The 16,514-nt window shown below is 42.4% G+C and overlaps 1 protein-coding gene across 2 annotated transcripts in view; it reads left to right on the top strand.

Moving 5' to 3' along the window:
• The window catches only part of B3GAT2 (beta-1,3-glucuronyltransferase 2), a 243,899-nt gene that overhangs the window by 142,125 nt on the left and 85,260 nt on the right, over nucleotides 1-16,514 (top strand). For both annotated transcript variants that reach the window (XM_087856969.1, XM_087856970.1), the window contains exons 3-4: nucleotides 14,474-14,655; nucleotides 16,002-16,210. The gene's annotated coding sequence lies outside the window, so the exon portion shown is untranslated. The remainder of the gene's footprint in view (nucleotides 1-14,473; nucleotides 14,656-16,001; nucleotides 16,211-16,514) is intronic.

Below are 16,514 nucleotides of genomic sequence, written 5' to 3' on the forward strand. Positions count from 1 at the left end.
GCATTTCTATACACCAAGAAGACAGAAGAAAGAGAAATTAAGAGAAATTAATCGTAAATTGATCCCATTTACGATTGCACTAAAAACCATAAGGTACCTGGGCACATGCCTTTGATTTGCAAACTAACTGGTCAAGAAAGCCATACCTCCTCTATCTGGCCCACATACTTAAGGAGGCAATATTCCTCTACCTTAATCATCCCAGGGCCAGATACCAGACACATACAGGACACCCTCATAGCCCAGAGCCCACCAAAATTATTCAAACTAGCCGATCCTGAACTGTCCTTGCCCTGCCTTACCTTTCCAGGAGAAAGTCCAATAAAGGTTAGGGTTACATGCTCCCCTCTCCTGTCATCTGCCTCCTGACCAGGCTGACGTCTTTCCCATGTGGCCCTGCATCTGCTGTGCCTCCTGCTTCAAGAACCTGTGCATGTAATCAACTCTTTTCCTGATCCTCTCCTCTGTCTCCTCTGTGACCACATCTGACTGACCAACTCATAAAAAATTACAAAACAAGTGCAGATAAAGTGTGTACATAAATTTTCCTAGGTGACTCTATCATTGCAGATTCTGCTCTTTTCTGTGCCATTTCTCGATATGTTGACTTCCCAGTCAAACCTGCCAACAGTACATTCTCTGACACGTGCACACTTGTGAGATCACACTCTAGACACTACAGACACATTGATCTCTACCCATCTCGTCTCTCTCTCTCCCTCCCTCTCTCTCTCTCCCTCATTGCATCTAATTCCCTGCCTCCTGAAACCTAGACAGTACTGAGATCACCAGAGAAACCAAGCAAGCTTGTTAAATCAAGTTTTCTATATCCTGAGGCCGTTCTAATCCATCCTATAGAATTTCCTCACTAAAAGAGGCCTTTCCTCTTTTAGTTCGAATGTGTACCTGTATGGGGAATCACTGAGAATGCCAGATGCCCAACCACCACATGCGTGAGGCCTGCCTTTTCTACCTCCATCCAGTAATCAGTTAAAATTCCCTTCTTTGTTAGAGACTAAATATTCTCACTAGTCTCTAATTATCCTGTGCTTTGGCGAATAAGATTCCTTTCTTATCCTCTTTTGCGCAATTTTAATGTATTGTTTCTACTAAAAATACATAATTTTCTTAATTTAAAAATTCCCAAGCAATATTTTACTGAATTTTCAAAGGCACATTGAGGATGAGAGGGTCATTCCAAGTTTCTCATTCCATTGTAGGAAGCAAGTGCTCTCACCCGTAATTGCAGTGCCACAGCTCCAAAGCTATAAATAATAAGATCTCAATCAAAATAATTCATGAAATTAATCAGTAAAGTGACCTCAACACCAAGTCTTTGATTAAACATTTGTGTTTCTTTGTGAGCGAGTGGTTAGGGGGATTTTGTTTGCTCTCAGTTACTATTAGGAAAAAGAAATGAATGACTGACAACCAAACTGAGAGAAGAGATTTAGTTTGTTTTTTTTTTAATCGGCTTACAATTTGTCCTGGGGTCAGTATAAATTCAGCTTCCTCTCTTAAACCTTATGTGTCTCCAATTACAGTCTAATCCAAATTAATGTTCACAATGCCATCCCTGGGCCATTGTGAGAGCCTTAGTCACCTAAGAAAAAATCAATTATGTTCAGTACATTCCACTCAGTAGACTAAAACAGCAGCAAGATAATTTCAGGAAGATTCTTAACAACAGTTGAACCACAACCATCTTCTGATTAGCTCTGACTTAACTATACATTCACTTGACCAGAACTGCCTCTTTACCAACTTAGGATTAATGAAAGTTTTCTCATATGCTTAGTCCCTCTTGAGAATATTTTCATATGGTTCTTTTTTTTTTTAATGATTTTTTATTATATTATGTTAGTCACCATACAGTACATCCCCGGTTTCCGATGTAAGGCTCGATGATTCATTAGTTGCGTATAACACCCAGTGCACCATGCAATACGTGCCCTCCTTACTACCCATCACCAGTCTATCCCATTCCCCCTCCCCCCTCCCCTCTGAGGCCCTCAGTTTGTTTCTCAGAGTCCATAGTCTCTATCCATAGTCTCTCATGTTTCATTCCCCCTTCTGATTACCCACCCTTTCTTTATCCCTTTCTTCCCCTACCGATCATCCTAGTTCTTATGTTCCATAGATGAGAGAAATCATATGATAGTTGTCTTTCTCTGCTTGACTTATTTCACTTAGCATTATCTCCTCCAGTGCCGTCCATGTTGTAGCAAATGTTGAGAACTCATTCTTTCTGATAGCTGAGTAATATTCCATTGTATATATGGACCACAACTTCTTAATCCAGTCATCTGTTGAAGGGCATCTCGGCTCCTTCCACGATTTAGCTATTGTGGACATTGCTGCTATGAACATTGGGGTGCATATGGCCCTTCTCTTTACTACGTCTGTATCTTTGGGGTAAACACCCAGTAGTGCAATGGCTGGATCATAGGGTAGCTCAATTTTTAACTTTTTAAGGGACCTCCACACTGTTTTCCAGAGTGTCTGTACCAACTTGCATTCCCACCAACAATGTAGGAGGGATCCCCTTTCTCCACATCCTCTCCAGCAATTGTTGTTTCTTGCCTCATACGCTTAGTCCCTCTTGAGAATATTTTCATATGGTTCTTAAATGTTAACTACTATATTTTTGCTTTCTGAAATTTGTTTGTGTACGACCTACCTTGTACCCAGAAAAAGATTTGATTACTTATGAAATTCAAGTAATACAACCAAATCGAATACATTCAAAATAGGTTTAAGAAAGTAGGAAGTTTAAGCTGAGGCCGGGAATGAGGTAAGCACAAAAGTAGACGGTAAAGCTCTTCACATTTGCTGATGTAAATTGTACTTTTGTCTTTAAGCCTTTAGCAGCCCAGCATTTTGTTGTATAATGTTTCATTTCACAGAAAACCAAATAGAGTTATTGTGCTCAGGGTAGTAAGCACCTATTAACATTAGCTGAAAATGGGCCTTTGAGATTCCAACAAGAAAATTAAATAGGCCAACAAATTTTCAATAATCTTTATAGATCATAAAATGCCAGAAGCTGAGTGTGGGGTGGGGTGGGGCTTGTGTCTCCAGAAGCCAGTCTGTTCCAATCCACAAAAACCTAGTCTTACCGAATCAGAGTGCAGAGTGAAGAGACATGAACACATTACTTTGCCCACTGGATGCCATTTACCCTTCCTCTTGTCACTGTGAAACACTTTCACTGTAGAAGATTATATTGTCTGTTTTTCATACAGTATAAAAAGAGCCGCAAGAGTAAAAACCTAGGGCGCCTGGGTGGCTCAGTTTTTAAGTGTCTGCCTTTGGCTCAGGTCATGATCCCAGAGTCCTGGGATCGAGCCCCACATCGGGCTCCCTGCTCAGCGGGAAGCCTACCTGCTTCTCCCTCCCCCACTCACCCTGCTTGTGTTCCCTGTTCCCTCTCCCACTGTCTTTCTCTGGCAAATAAATAAATAAAAATCTTAAAAAAAAAAAAAAGTAAAAACCTAATCTGCAGAAACTTAGTTAATGCAAAATTAAAATAATAATAATAAGGCCCATTTCTAGGAAAAATCTTCATCCATTTTTACTTAGAATCATAATTTTGAGATATTAATATCATTAATTCCAAAATTAATGAATTCCACTAATATCACTTAGAATATCATGAAAATTGAGATTCCCACCCTTGGTAAGAAGGGTCAGGGGCTCTGGAAGCCAGAGCAGAGCCCTGGTGTGGCCACCAGAAGGAGCTTCCTAAGAAAGGAACAGGTTAAGATCCTGGCAGACCAACTGAAAACCCATTGTGAACTAATGGTGCAAAACAGAGGGAAAGGCCAAGCATGTAGTCAAACCAGCCAGAGGTGAGGGGAGGAGAGGAGAGAAGTCACTGAAGGCAGAAGAGCACTGTTTAGACAGCAGTCTCTCTTCACCTATTCTCCAAAGCCACTGCTGCTGCCTAAATGAGAGCATGTAAGGGGAGCAAACAAATGAGAGTATTAAGAGGCTCAGAATGCAACCCAAATGCTCTCTCTCTCTCTCTCTCTCTCTCTCTCACACACACACACACACACACACACACAGAGTTAGCAAGACAGTGGGCTCAGACCTTAATAGCTATCATCGCATAATGGTTTGGGGTTACATACTTTCATGTCAACTTCATGGGCACACAAACCTCAGTTAATAATTCTAGTAACAATTTTCACCACCTTCTATGTGCAGAGCCCTGGCCTGAGTGCTGTGGAGGAGACAAAAGCACACAAGATACAGCGCTTCCCACAAGGAACTTACTGAAGAGGGGGAAGCTGGGAGGAGGCTGGGGGGAAATGACAAACACACATAAAATGCTAAGCCAAGGATACACTGATGAGCGCAGTCTCCAAAGTGCAAGAATGGAGAGAACCTACCTTGGTTCCAGATCCTGCAGTTTTTGAGATGGGATCTAAGCCTTGAAACGTGGGTAGAACTCCAGCAGGAGATGGACAAGGGCATTTCAATGCAGCAGAAACAAACTTAACAAAGCAGGAAATTGAAAGGTGTGTAAAGGGAACAGTGACTTGATGTGTTATGGTGATTATTAGTCATGTGATTGCTGTTCTAACTAACTTTGTTTGTAAAAGACCTACTCAATTGTCTTCGAACTTTCAAACTTTCCCCAAAAGATCAGTAAAACCTGAAGTAATTAATTCTGATTCTTATGGTAAAGCCACAAAAGACTCCATGTTTCACATATAAATCTTCATGTGTTTTCAGAACATTAACTCCTCTATTTTGGAGAATTCTGTTGCTGTGAACTTCTAGTTACACTGAAGGACGTCCACGGGAAACAATCACAAAGGTGTTAAATTAATCCCTTTTACAGTATAATCACATTTTAGCTTCCTAATTTAGGTGTGGCAAAATTGGCAATTGCAGTCTGTGTTATGGTAGATCTTGCATTTAATAGTTACAGTAGCTACCTTTTCATGAAATAACCTATTTATATGCAGGGGAGTAAATTGGTTTTGTAGCCCAGAAGTAGTGCAGCAAGAAATGAAGCAAAATGAAACTTGATTATAACAAATCTGATATGGTAGATGACATATTTAATAAAACTCATTGCTCTTCATAGATAAGGAATCCCTAATATAGATGTGTCAAATAAAATGTTAATTATGCCATGGGAGAATTATACAATATCTCATCTTTAGTGGAAAAGATAGGAAGACTACATAATTGCTTCATTGAAAAATTAAATAGTATTATCTTCTTTGTAAAAAGTTATGCCAAGAATCTTAATGAATTCTTAGCCTACCTTTTCAGAAAAAGTATATTATTTTTTAAGTGGTGCAATACAAAATATTTTAAGTAGATGAAATAAGTATTGCAGAACTGTTCAAGATTCATATTTCCAAACTGCAGAACAATTACGAAATGGATTCACTTATTTAACATACTTTTCCAGTTGATGAATCAAAACTATTCCATTGTAGAGATAAAAAATTGACTTGAAAAAATCAATTACTCTTCCAGGTTTCCATTCTAAGTCAATGTAAGTTAAGGTTGAAATTTGGATAACAGAGTATTTGTTGGGATTTGACTCCTATAAGTCATGTTCTTGTTCTCCCTGTTGAAATTAATTTGATACTTAGAAATCATTTTTTCTTGGAGGTCTATTTTAGTTAATTTATATCTTAGTTTTCTCCCAATTATTTGCAGTGATTCAAAAGATACATAAAAAGACTGCAAGATAAAATAAAAGTTGATGAGGAGAATGAAGTCAAAGGAAAATCAGGAGAGAAAAGCGATATGAAGCCAGAGGGAGGTGAATGCACACACGCCTAGCATGAAGTCATGAACCCTCACTGAATTGCCACAAATGTGCCTCTAGGATTTCTAGTAGTTAGTGTATAGAGAAGACTATGTATCAGAAGGTCTTGTGGTCAATCATGTTTTCCAAAAATGGACACAGCAATATTTCCATTCCTCATGTTTCTCTGGAACTTTACTGCTCCCATTCAAGAAGTGGGCTCTATTTCCCTTCTCCTTGAACCTGGGGAATGACTTTGTGACTGCTTCAACAAATGGAAAGGAATAAAAATTATGCTATGTGAGGTCCATGGCTAGGCATAAAATGATACGATTTCCACCTAGCTCTCTCTCTTTGGGGATCACACTTGGAACATAGCCACCATGTGTGAGGAGTCTCAGGCTACATGGAGAAGGTATATATTAAGTCTTTCTACCAACGGCACCTGTAAAGATCTTAGCTACATCCAGCATCAGACATATGAGGGAATGAGCCTATAGAAGGTTCTTACTCCTGGACTTCGTGTCTTCCAGCTGAGACTCCAGACACTGTTAGGCAGAGACAAGACACCCCACCAGGCCCTCTTGGAATTCCTGGCCCACAGAATTCATGAGCATAATAAATTACCATTTTACATCTCTCTAAGTTTTAGGGAGACTTATTATGTGGCCATAGCAATTGCAACAGTCCTTTAGATGAAAACAAATCAGGAGAAGCTGAACCCTTCCCAGTTCTGAGAAACTAGAGACAAATTTCTCTTGTAGGTCTTCACTGAGAGAATACCATCAAGTAAGGAACAAGGATTTCAACAGTATCTGTACAGCAATTATGGACATGGTTTCCTGGGTCTCATAATAAGTGTCTGGGTAGACTGATTGCATCTGAGCAGAGGGCAGTGTGGCAAAAGCAAATACAGGAAGGGAGCGTAAATGCAGTTCACGTTTATAGCTCTCTGATGGCCTGAACTGCGGCAAAGACAAGTTGTGATAGGTAGAAGGTGCACTCTCAGATGTGACTCAAAGACACCATTAAGCTTAGTACTGAGGGATGGAGACTTGTTGTGGTGGGGGATGGGGGAGGTAGGGCAAAAGTAGAATGATAGAGAACTTTTACTTCCTACACTTTTTTTAAAAAAGATTTATTTATTTATTTGAGAGAGAGAGAGAGCAGGGGAAGGGGTAGAGGGAGAGAGGGAATCCTCAAGCAGACTCCCTGCTGAGCGCGGGGGCCCAATGAGGCTTTGTGTTTTATATGAGAAACTTATAACCTTCCAAACTGGGGGGCAGAGTTGTTTTTTGGTTTTTGTTTTCCTTTTTGTAAACCTTGCTAATATATTTTGCCCTTGACATATTCTAACAGAGATATTTGGGGATATTTGTCATAACTGCAGGCAATTCTCCTTTTCAGTTGACCCATATTGCTTGGGAGTGCTAAATTAATTACCACTATCCTTTAGTAACTGACTTTTGAGAGCTGGCATCTGTGTGATGACCAAGACCAAGGAGTAATCAGGGCATTGCAGAGATCTGATTGGTTGAATTCCCTGGTGTTCTAATTAGTCAGAATCTCGATCTGCGATGTGTCTTCCCAAATGAGCAGGTTGTAGGAACAGCACTTCCAGTGACATGACATTGAGCTCATTTTCTATTTTATACAGCACATAAGAGTATTTATTTGTTCCAAGTAGCTGGCAATGTCTAGTTGCACGGATCCTAAAGGTTGATAACAGTCTCTCCCTGCAAGATAGGATATATTTTATAATGTATGCACTCAGGGGGCTGAGATAGAAGAATGCCTATATGAGACCCTGGGCCAGGCAATGCCTCCAGAGGTGACCCAGCCTTATGGCATATATGGATTCCATCTGGCAATCCTTCAGAAACATCCTTTCTCTCAGTGGAACTTCTGATTAATGAAGTTATTCCCCTTGAGAAGTTACCTGAAGTGCAGTTACTCTGTTACCAGTTAAGTTTAGACCCTAAATTAGGGTAAGTTTGACATCTTCTTAGGGAAATTGGGATAAGATGGGATGGAATGCCAACTTTGTGACTTGCCACCCCAAACACTGCTGCTCTCAGTGACATAGCATCACACAGATTTGGTCTTGGTAACTGTGCAGTAAAGGGTTTAACTTTGTTGAAGGGGATGTCTGGCCTTTGCCCTTAAACCTTGAGAGGTAGTCTCGAAACCCTTGGAAAACCCTGTCTGATGGAAGTGTCTTTGTTTACCTGGAGGCTTTGAGTCACAGCAACAGTGTGATGTAGGGTGGGGACTTTCAGTCAGGGGGTATCAGTTCAATGTCCCAAGGGTCTGGAGATTGAGGTCAGCCTTGTGGGTGACTAACCAGGTTTATAATAGAGTCCCTATAAAGAATCTGGACACAAAGGCTTGGGTGAGCTCCCCTGGTTGGCAGTACTCCATGTGTATTATCACACATCAATGCCAGGAAATTAGCACCATCCATGATTCCATGAGGAGAAGAAAATTGGAAGCTCCATCTTTGGAACATTCCAGACTCTGCCCAATGAGCTTCTTCTCTTGGCAGTGTTTAGTCTGTGTCCTTTAGATCTAATAAACCAGAACTATGAGAATAGCAGCTTTCAGAAAGTTCTTTGAGTCATTCCAGTGAATTGTTGAACCCAAGGATGGCCTTGGATTTCCAAATTTGCAATTGGTATAGGAAGTCAGAGCAATTTTATGAACTGAGCTCCTTCTATTATTGCAACAATTTGGGGATCCTATAACCATATCACTGGCAGTGGGGTGAGCCAGGCAAACACCAAAGATTATCAAGGATTATGGGGAAAATAAAATAGGAGGAGGACAATGGGCACAGGTACGCTGAAGAACAGTTCCTTAGTGAGGTTAGATGGGACTTTCTGAGGTTGGGTGGGAGGTTTAAACAACCAGGTTAGGGGCGCCTGGGTGGCCCAGTCAGTTAAGCGTCTGCCTTCGGCTCAAGTTATGATATCCTGGGATCCTGGGATTGAGTCCCGAGTCGGGCTCCCTGCTCTGCAGAGAGCCTGCTTCTCCCTCACCCTGCTGCTCCCCTTGCTTGTTCTCACTCTCTCAAGTAAATAAACTAAATCTTAAAAAACAACAACAACCAGGTTAAACAGAAGCCAATCGGACAAAGCCCATCATAAGAAGATCTTGTGAGGGGACCCACGTATCTCCTGGTAGAAAAATGCCCAAATTGGAGACTTGGTCTGATCTTGAAGGGACTTCCAGTGCTCTCACCTCCTTCGGTAGGCTTCCAGAGGGATGGAGAAACCCAGTTTCAGATGTCTCCCAGAATCCTAATGCCTTTCCTGCTTTCCTGCCTTGCCTTGCCTTTATACCCCCGACTTCTGAGAAGGCGTGGGAAGCCCAGTCTAGATCCTAATTAGTTAAGATAACCACTGAGCATAAGCATAAATGAGCTAGTTATTCAGATTTGACACTCACTCAAGCTGATTTCTCTTGGACTTCATGAGGAGAAGCTGAGGGAGCCACATACTAAAGACCCTCTCTTATAGTTGTGCCACTAAAGAAAGTAATCAATGTGGAATCAGGCCACTGTCAAAATGGTGCTCAGAGTCAGGAACACCACTACAGGACCCGCACTGGCTCTCCTCCATATCTGTCCGTATCTGCAAGTGACCTCTTACCTGCCCACGGGACTTTGCGTTCTGGCGCATGACATCATTGACATAATTTGCCCAAACTTCAATGACTTCATGTACCAGAGACCAGGGGTTTTTAAATCACAATTGATATGACTTTCAGGAAGCATCATAGTTCCCTAAGAGCAAAACCCCACCCAGATAGAGACTTAGACCTGCAAGGCTCCTGAGAACCAAGGAAGGAGTTTAAGAGAACCTACTCTGAACGTGTTTGGAACTCCATAGAACAATGCTTCCTGAACTGTGGTCCCCAGACTAGCAGTACCAGCATCACATGGAAGCTAGTCAGAAATGTCCACTCCCTGGCTCCACACAGAGCCCTGCTGAATCAGAAACTCTGGAGTTGGGGCTCAGCCACCAGCTGGTTTAGCAAGCCCTGCAGCCCCGTGGTTCTAATGCGTGCTCAAGTTAGAGGATCGTTGCCACCGAGGGGATGGGAGTACCACTGTAGGAAGGGGGAAAGAAGAGGGTGGTGTATGGCCTTACCACTCTCACCACGTCAGTATTTATACCACAGACAATTAAAGGATACTTTTCATTTATTTATTTTTAAGATTTTAAGTTTAGTTATTAGAGAGAGAGCGACCATGGTGGGAGAAGGTATGTGCAAAGGGCGAGGGAGAAGCAGACTGTCTGCAGAGCAGGGAGCCCAACACGAGGCTGGATCCCAGGACCCCAGGATCATGATCTGAGGCTAAGCCAAGCACTCAACCGACTGAGCCATCCAGGCGCCCCAAAAGGCTACTTTTAAAAAATAAAAGTGTTAAGAGTAGGAAGGGGAGGAAGAGGAGGAAGGAGAAATTTTAAATAAGATAATAAAGGGTGAGGGTAAATTTATCAGAGGAATAAGACAAGGAATTAAGAACAAAGAGAAGGAAAGAAAACAGAAAAGGAGCAAACTTTTTAAAACATAAGTAAAAGGTAAGATGGAAGCAGGAGGCCTGAACGAATGGAAGAGATTCAGGCAAATTACATAAAGCACCACAGCCAGAGCTTAAAACCGGGTGGTGGATTCCGGCAGGCCTGTGCTCCTGTTAGGCTGCACCGCCCCTAGTTAAATGACCTCTCTGGGCCATAGTTTCTTTATCTGTAAAGGGGTGGTATTGTTGGGAGGAGTCAACGACATACATGTTCAAAGTGCTTAGCAGAGTGGCACATAATAACTACTAACTAAATATTGTTTATTAGAAATAAAAATCTATTGCTAAAACAATGGCATCACTAAACTGGCAAATTCTGATGTGTAGAAGAGTCTATTTGCAATGAAACAAGTAAAAAGAAGCAGGGAGAGGAGAAGAGAGAAAGAAGAAAAAGAGAGAGAGAGAGAGAGAGAGAGAGAAAACCCAGCTGAGAGCAGTGACGAGGTGCTATGGAATCCTAATGAAGTCTCCGGTGGAGTGGTTTTGTGTATCCAGCCTCTCCTGCTCAGGCTTGATCCAGACAGATCCTTTTTCTCACTGCCTTGGAGGAGGCTGACAACACCCCTTTCAGCTGCGCTTGCCTCCGGGCCCACTTGGGAAAGAAGCAGTGAAGCCCTCGCAAATCCACTGCACCTCGCTGGGCTTCATCTCCGAGCCCAGCTCACTCTGGAGGCGCGGGTGCTGATCTGGTGGCCTGAGACAGGAACACGCGGGGACTCGATTACTAATGGGCAGGTCCTGCACCGCAGACGCACAGTTAGGCTCTGCCTTCCTCTCCCAGCTCAGCTTCCAGCATCCCGCGGGAAACCCACCCGGAGAAGCAGCCCAGCCGGGCAAGCAAACCCCGCCCCCCACCTCTCCTGGGAGCGCGCAGCCAGTAGATAGGGGACTAGATTTTTCTTGGACTGCCCCAGGCTTGGTCTCCTTCCTGCCTCGCCCTTCAAATGTGCCTATGCTAAAGGTCCCCAGATTTACATGGATGGGGGAAGGGGGCCCTTTTCAAAAATGTCAACCTGGCTGTGCGTTCGAGCTCAGCTCTGCAGTAGCAGTAGTTGTCCAAGTATTAACACGTGTGTGTGTCTTCACACGTTGCTCCTTGTGTATTGTTCCTTGGGAATCACAGAGATAGGCAAGAGTTAGGCCTTTTTGGGTCCCTGGCTTTAATACTGACAAAATTTCACCTTTAAGTCTAACAGCAGAGGCTGGCCCTTTTTTTTTAGGGAGAGGGGAAGCAGATCTCTGTCAATGCAGGTCCTGTCCCTTTATTAACCAGAACTCCACTTTTGTGCAGCTTTAGCGGCCCAGACGTCAAGCAGCGGCAGGCGGTCAGCTGTGTGCCTATGACCTGGGTCATTTAGGAGTGCTTAGACTTTAAGCTTCTCTTTTTATAGTATAGGATGCATCTCTTAGTGGTTGAACTAATTATTTGTTTCTAGAATCTTCCTTACAGGCATTTGTAAAGCACCTAGAAAAGGCACACGGTAAGCATACTAATGTGCCATCTCTGTGCTAGGTTGTGGGGACAGGAAACTATCCATACAGGGGCCTTATTCAAAGCTATTTTGAGTAGGTATAGTTTGGTTCACAGTGTCCTTTTCAAGGCGGGTGGGGGGAGAGAAACAAAAGGAGAGCATATGAACAGTTCCTAATTTTAGGAATTGTTACAAAGTTCTGACCTGTGGGCCAGATCTAAAGTTTCGTTTCATTTCTTCTGGCTCCAGGTAGGCTGGGAAAATACCGTGGTGACACATTCCTATTCGTATCTGTACTGGCGGTACAAAATGGAGCTCTACCGTAGACTTTAACACTCAGTTCTGCGTGAATGTTCTGTGGATCTGTTTAATCCCACGACTGACTGCGTTCTCTCTTCCCTACATCCGTGCATGCACCCTGCCCACCTCCCCTCTTTCTGGAGCCCGGCGCGGTCCAATAGCAGTATGAGAGGAGCCACATGTGGATTTTAAATTAGTAGATTAAAAAATAGAAAGAAACAGAGAAAATTAATAATAATACATTTTATTTACCTCAGTACATCCAAAATGTTTCAGCCCATCATCAATATAAAAATTAATGAGATCATTCACATTCTTTTTTTTTTTTTTTTGTACTCAGACTTTGAAATCTCATGTGCAGTTTATACATATAGCACATCTCAGTTCTAAGTGGCTGCGTTTCGGGTGCTCAGGAGCGACCTGGGGCTGGCAGAGGGCTACCCTACCGGCCAGCACAGCTTTCGCGCCTTCTCTCTTCAATTTTCTCCCTTTCTCCACTACAACTTTCCCTCTGCCATTCCCTCCTCTCCTGTATAACTTCTATATATATGTCTATAGCTGTTCGAAACTTGAAAGAAGGCATCGTTTTTATTACTTGTGTCAGAAACGTAAGATTGCTTAGTACCTCATTATTATTTATAAAGCGTGTTTGTATAACATTAACAAGTATGACCCTTATATCAACCTTGTGAAGCAGGTGGAGCTGGCTGGTCTTATTGGCCCTTGCCTTAGTCCATTCAGGCTGCTTTGACAAAATACCATAAACTAGGTGGCTTAGCAACAACAGAAATGTATTTCTCACAGTCCCGGAGGTTGGAAAGCCGAGATCAAGGTGCCAGCATGGTCAGATTCTAGTGCTGATTTAGGATAGCCTCACATGTTGAAAAGAGAACTCTTAGCTCTTCCCTCCTTCCTTCGAAGGGCACCAGTCCCTTCATGAGGGCTCCACCCCTACCACCTCATTCAAATCCAATTACATCCCAAAGGCCCCACCTCCAAATATCATATTGAGGATTGGGCTTCAACATACAAACTTGGAGGAGGACATAAACATTTAGTCTACAGGCACAGATTGACTATAAGTAAAAATAACAATAGTGACGCCTGGGTGGCTCAGTCGGTTAAGCATCAACCTTTGGCTCAGGTCATGATCCCAGGGCTCTGGGATCCAGCCTCACGTTGGTTTCCCTGCTCAGTGGGGATTCTGCTTCTCCCTCTCCGTCCCCCTGCTTGTGCTCTCTCTCTCTCTCATTCACTCTCTCTCAAATAAATAAGTAAAATCTTTAACTAAATAAATAAATAAAATTTATATTACCGGAGATTTTTTCTCCTGTTGTCAATTGCCCTTGTTAAAAGGTGGGAAAAGAAAAGAACTATTTCTTTGAACCTACAGCTAGTTGTATACCATATTACATCTGTTATAGTTGGTCTGGTAAATACCCCTTTCTCTCTCTAATTACCAGGAATCTGATGTTGGCAGCAACAAAGGGGAAACACAGAGTATCAATAAATCCGGAGGCCCAAAAGAGATTACCTTCTCTAAATATTGACTAGCATTTTCTTAACGTTGTGCCAATTACAACTGGGATTTCACACACACTGTGAAAGTTAATCCTCATGAAAACCCCTCAGGTAGTACTTATTGTTATGAGTGACAAAACTGGGAGGGGCCAAAACTGGGACCCTGATCTCTGACCTCAAACCCTGGCCTCTTTGTTCCACCAGTTTGTGTTTTTGCATAACAATGACCACTTGATTGCTCATTTTTAAAAATGTGTGCAAATCAGTCCTATTCTAACTGTCGTGATTCCTTGCATGTTCAGAGGCCAAAAGTGCACCTGCATTACCGTCACCATAATAGCACCAGCCAATGCTTACTGAATACTTACTATGTTATTGTTCCAAGGGTTTTACATATATCAGCTCATGTCATCACAAGGACTTCAAATTCTGAAATAACTTACATTTACACATCTCCTCTTATCCATTCAACTCTTTTACGTTTGTGGAAAACAGCCATAGTGGAAAGAATGGGGAAAAAAAAAAAAAAGAATTGGATTCAAATTCAGTTTCTGATCCTTACCGGCTGCAACCTTAGAAAAATGTCTCGCTGTCTGTACGTACTTCACAGGGTTGTTGTGTTTAAGTATATGGAGCGCATTGGACAGAACCTGGTTCCTGTAGCGCTTAGACAGCATCTCTCGGTTTTAGGAATGATGACAGGAGGCAAGTATTGTGATCATATTCACTTGACAAGTGAGGAAGAAGTCTAGATAGGTAAACTGTGAGTGGGTGTCTAGGATATGAACTCACTCAGGTCTCCTCATTCTGAGACAGCTCTTCTTTCCCGATGAGGAGGGACAAGCCACCACCCGCTTGACAGAGTTGACCTGGGTCTCAGGTAACTGTGCCTGCGAGACTGTTCCCACACTTCGGCTTCTGTGCCTTACTACGTCCACCTTCTAAGTGATCAAGAGCTTCCAGACCCTACAGAGTGACAGCGCCTCTTGGAATCTGAGGTATCCATTTTTAGTCGGTTGAAGTGTGACTGTAAGCGATGATACCACACTTCGGGAATGGTGGTGTGGCTGGCTTAATTGCGCTCTATTTGAATAGAATTCCAAACACTTTTCTTGTAAAATAATGGATTCAATTTTGCAGCCCTTATGCTATTTCTGCTTCAGAATCAAGTCTTCTTAATGAGCTCCTTTTCTGACTAAATCTGTGTGGGTAAATTCTTAGGCTGAAGCTATAAACTCCTGATGGGCAAAGGAACGAGGGGACTAATGCCCCGTTCACTTTGTTTGAGGGATTCATATTCCACTTAGAACACTGAATACATGCCCAAGCCACGTCCTACTTAATTTGAAACTCAAGAAATAGAAACTAATAAATGTAGGCACTTCAATTGTCTCACTGTAAGCTCATAAATTAATTCGTTGTGAAAATAAAAACAAACTCATTCAGGCCAATGGCCTACCGTATTTAGAAGAAACTGCACCTAAAATATTGACAATGTTCTATTTTAATTCTTATATTTTGGAGGTGGGGAGCTCATATAACATGTGGTTATCTACAGAGATTAGATTTAGTTTGAGACAGGAGATACTTTTTTGTTTAAGAAGATACAGTAAAACTTCTTTCACCCTATGCAATAGACTAAATGTCTGTGATTAGGTTAGGTGAGTAGCGTTCTCAGGAAGGCTAATAGTGCTCTTACAAAAGGGACCCCAGAAAGCCCTCTCATCCTTTCTGCCTCTTAAGGACACCATGAGAAGTCAGCAGTCAACAGCTCAGATGAGAGCTGTCACCAGACACCACATGTGCTGGCACCTTGATCTTGGACTTAGAAGCCACCAACACCGTGACAAATGAATGTTTGCTATTTGAGATACCCAGTGTCTGCGATTTTGTTACAGTGTTCTGAAGGGTGGTGGAATATGCCACTGAAAAATATGCCACTTTGGCATTAGAGTTAAAGGCACTTGAAAAACAACAGGGACAAGGAGCACCTCTGATGCTTCCCTTTTCTTGCTGAAAACAGGAGGTAGAACTCCCATGTGAAAGATGTCCTCCCTATACCAAGAGGAAAGAAACATTCTTATCACCAGAGACAAAGATCTGAGGCTAAGGAAATTCTGTACAGACCTTGTTAAAAATAATTCTTATCTTCCCTTAGCCTCCCCATATATTTTAGTTACTTTTCCACAATGCCTCTCTGTTCAATCTGGTATAAAACCATAGGTTTTGCCACTTCTTTGGGGTCTTCATTTCCTGATGAGGGCTCCTGTGTCACGTAAAACATATTAAATAAGTTGGGATGCTTTTCTCCTGTTAATCAGTTTTATGTCTATTTAATTCTCAGAGCCTGCCAGAGACCCGAAGTTTTGCCTTCCCTACAGTTTCTGGATGATAAGGATGTGATTGTAAAAGCCTGAGATGCCCCCACTACCACTCTGTCCAGAAACTGGGACCCCCCAGGATGGGGTCCTGGGAGAACTGACAAAAGCCAGCAGAAGAATTCTTACTATAGTCAGCTTTCCCAGATCTCTGTAGTTCTAATTGAAAGAGAAGGTAAAAATTTCTCCTTGTCCCTTCTTTTCCAGGTTCGGATTGGCAGGAGAAAAAAAACATTTGTTTAAAAGACATAACAAAATGTAATTCTTCGGATTGTGACTTGTGAATTTGGTTTTGTTTACCCATTGACTATTGATCTCTACCAGGGTATCGTACCCTCCCTGTTCCCTACTGGGAACTTTCCTCTTTGTCTCACCTTGTGTACTGAGAACTTGGTTTGGCTTTCCGTCTGCGGGGGTGTACAGATTGGGCCCACGGCTATAGGCAGCCAACCGTCAGATGGGGGGCCCTGGGAACTTGG

This window comes from Ursus americanus, chromosome 29 (assembly GCF_024610735.1).
Source record: "Ursus americanus isolate L20-20 chromosome 29, mUrsAme1.1.p, whole genome shotgun sequence".
Lineage (NCBI taxonomy): Eukaryota > Metazoa > Chordata > Mammalia > Carnivora > Ursidae > Ursus > Ursus americanus.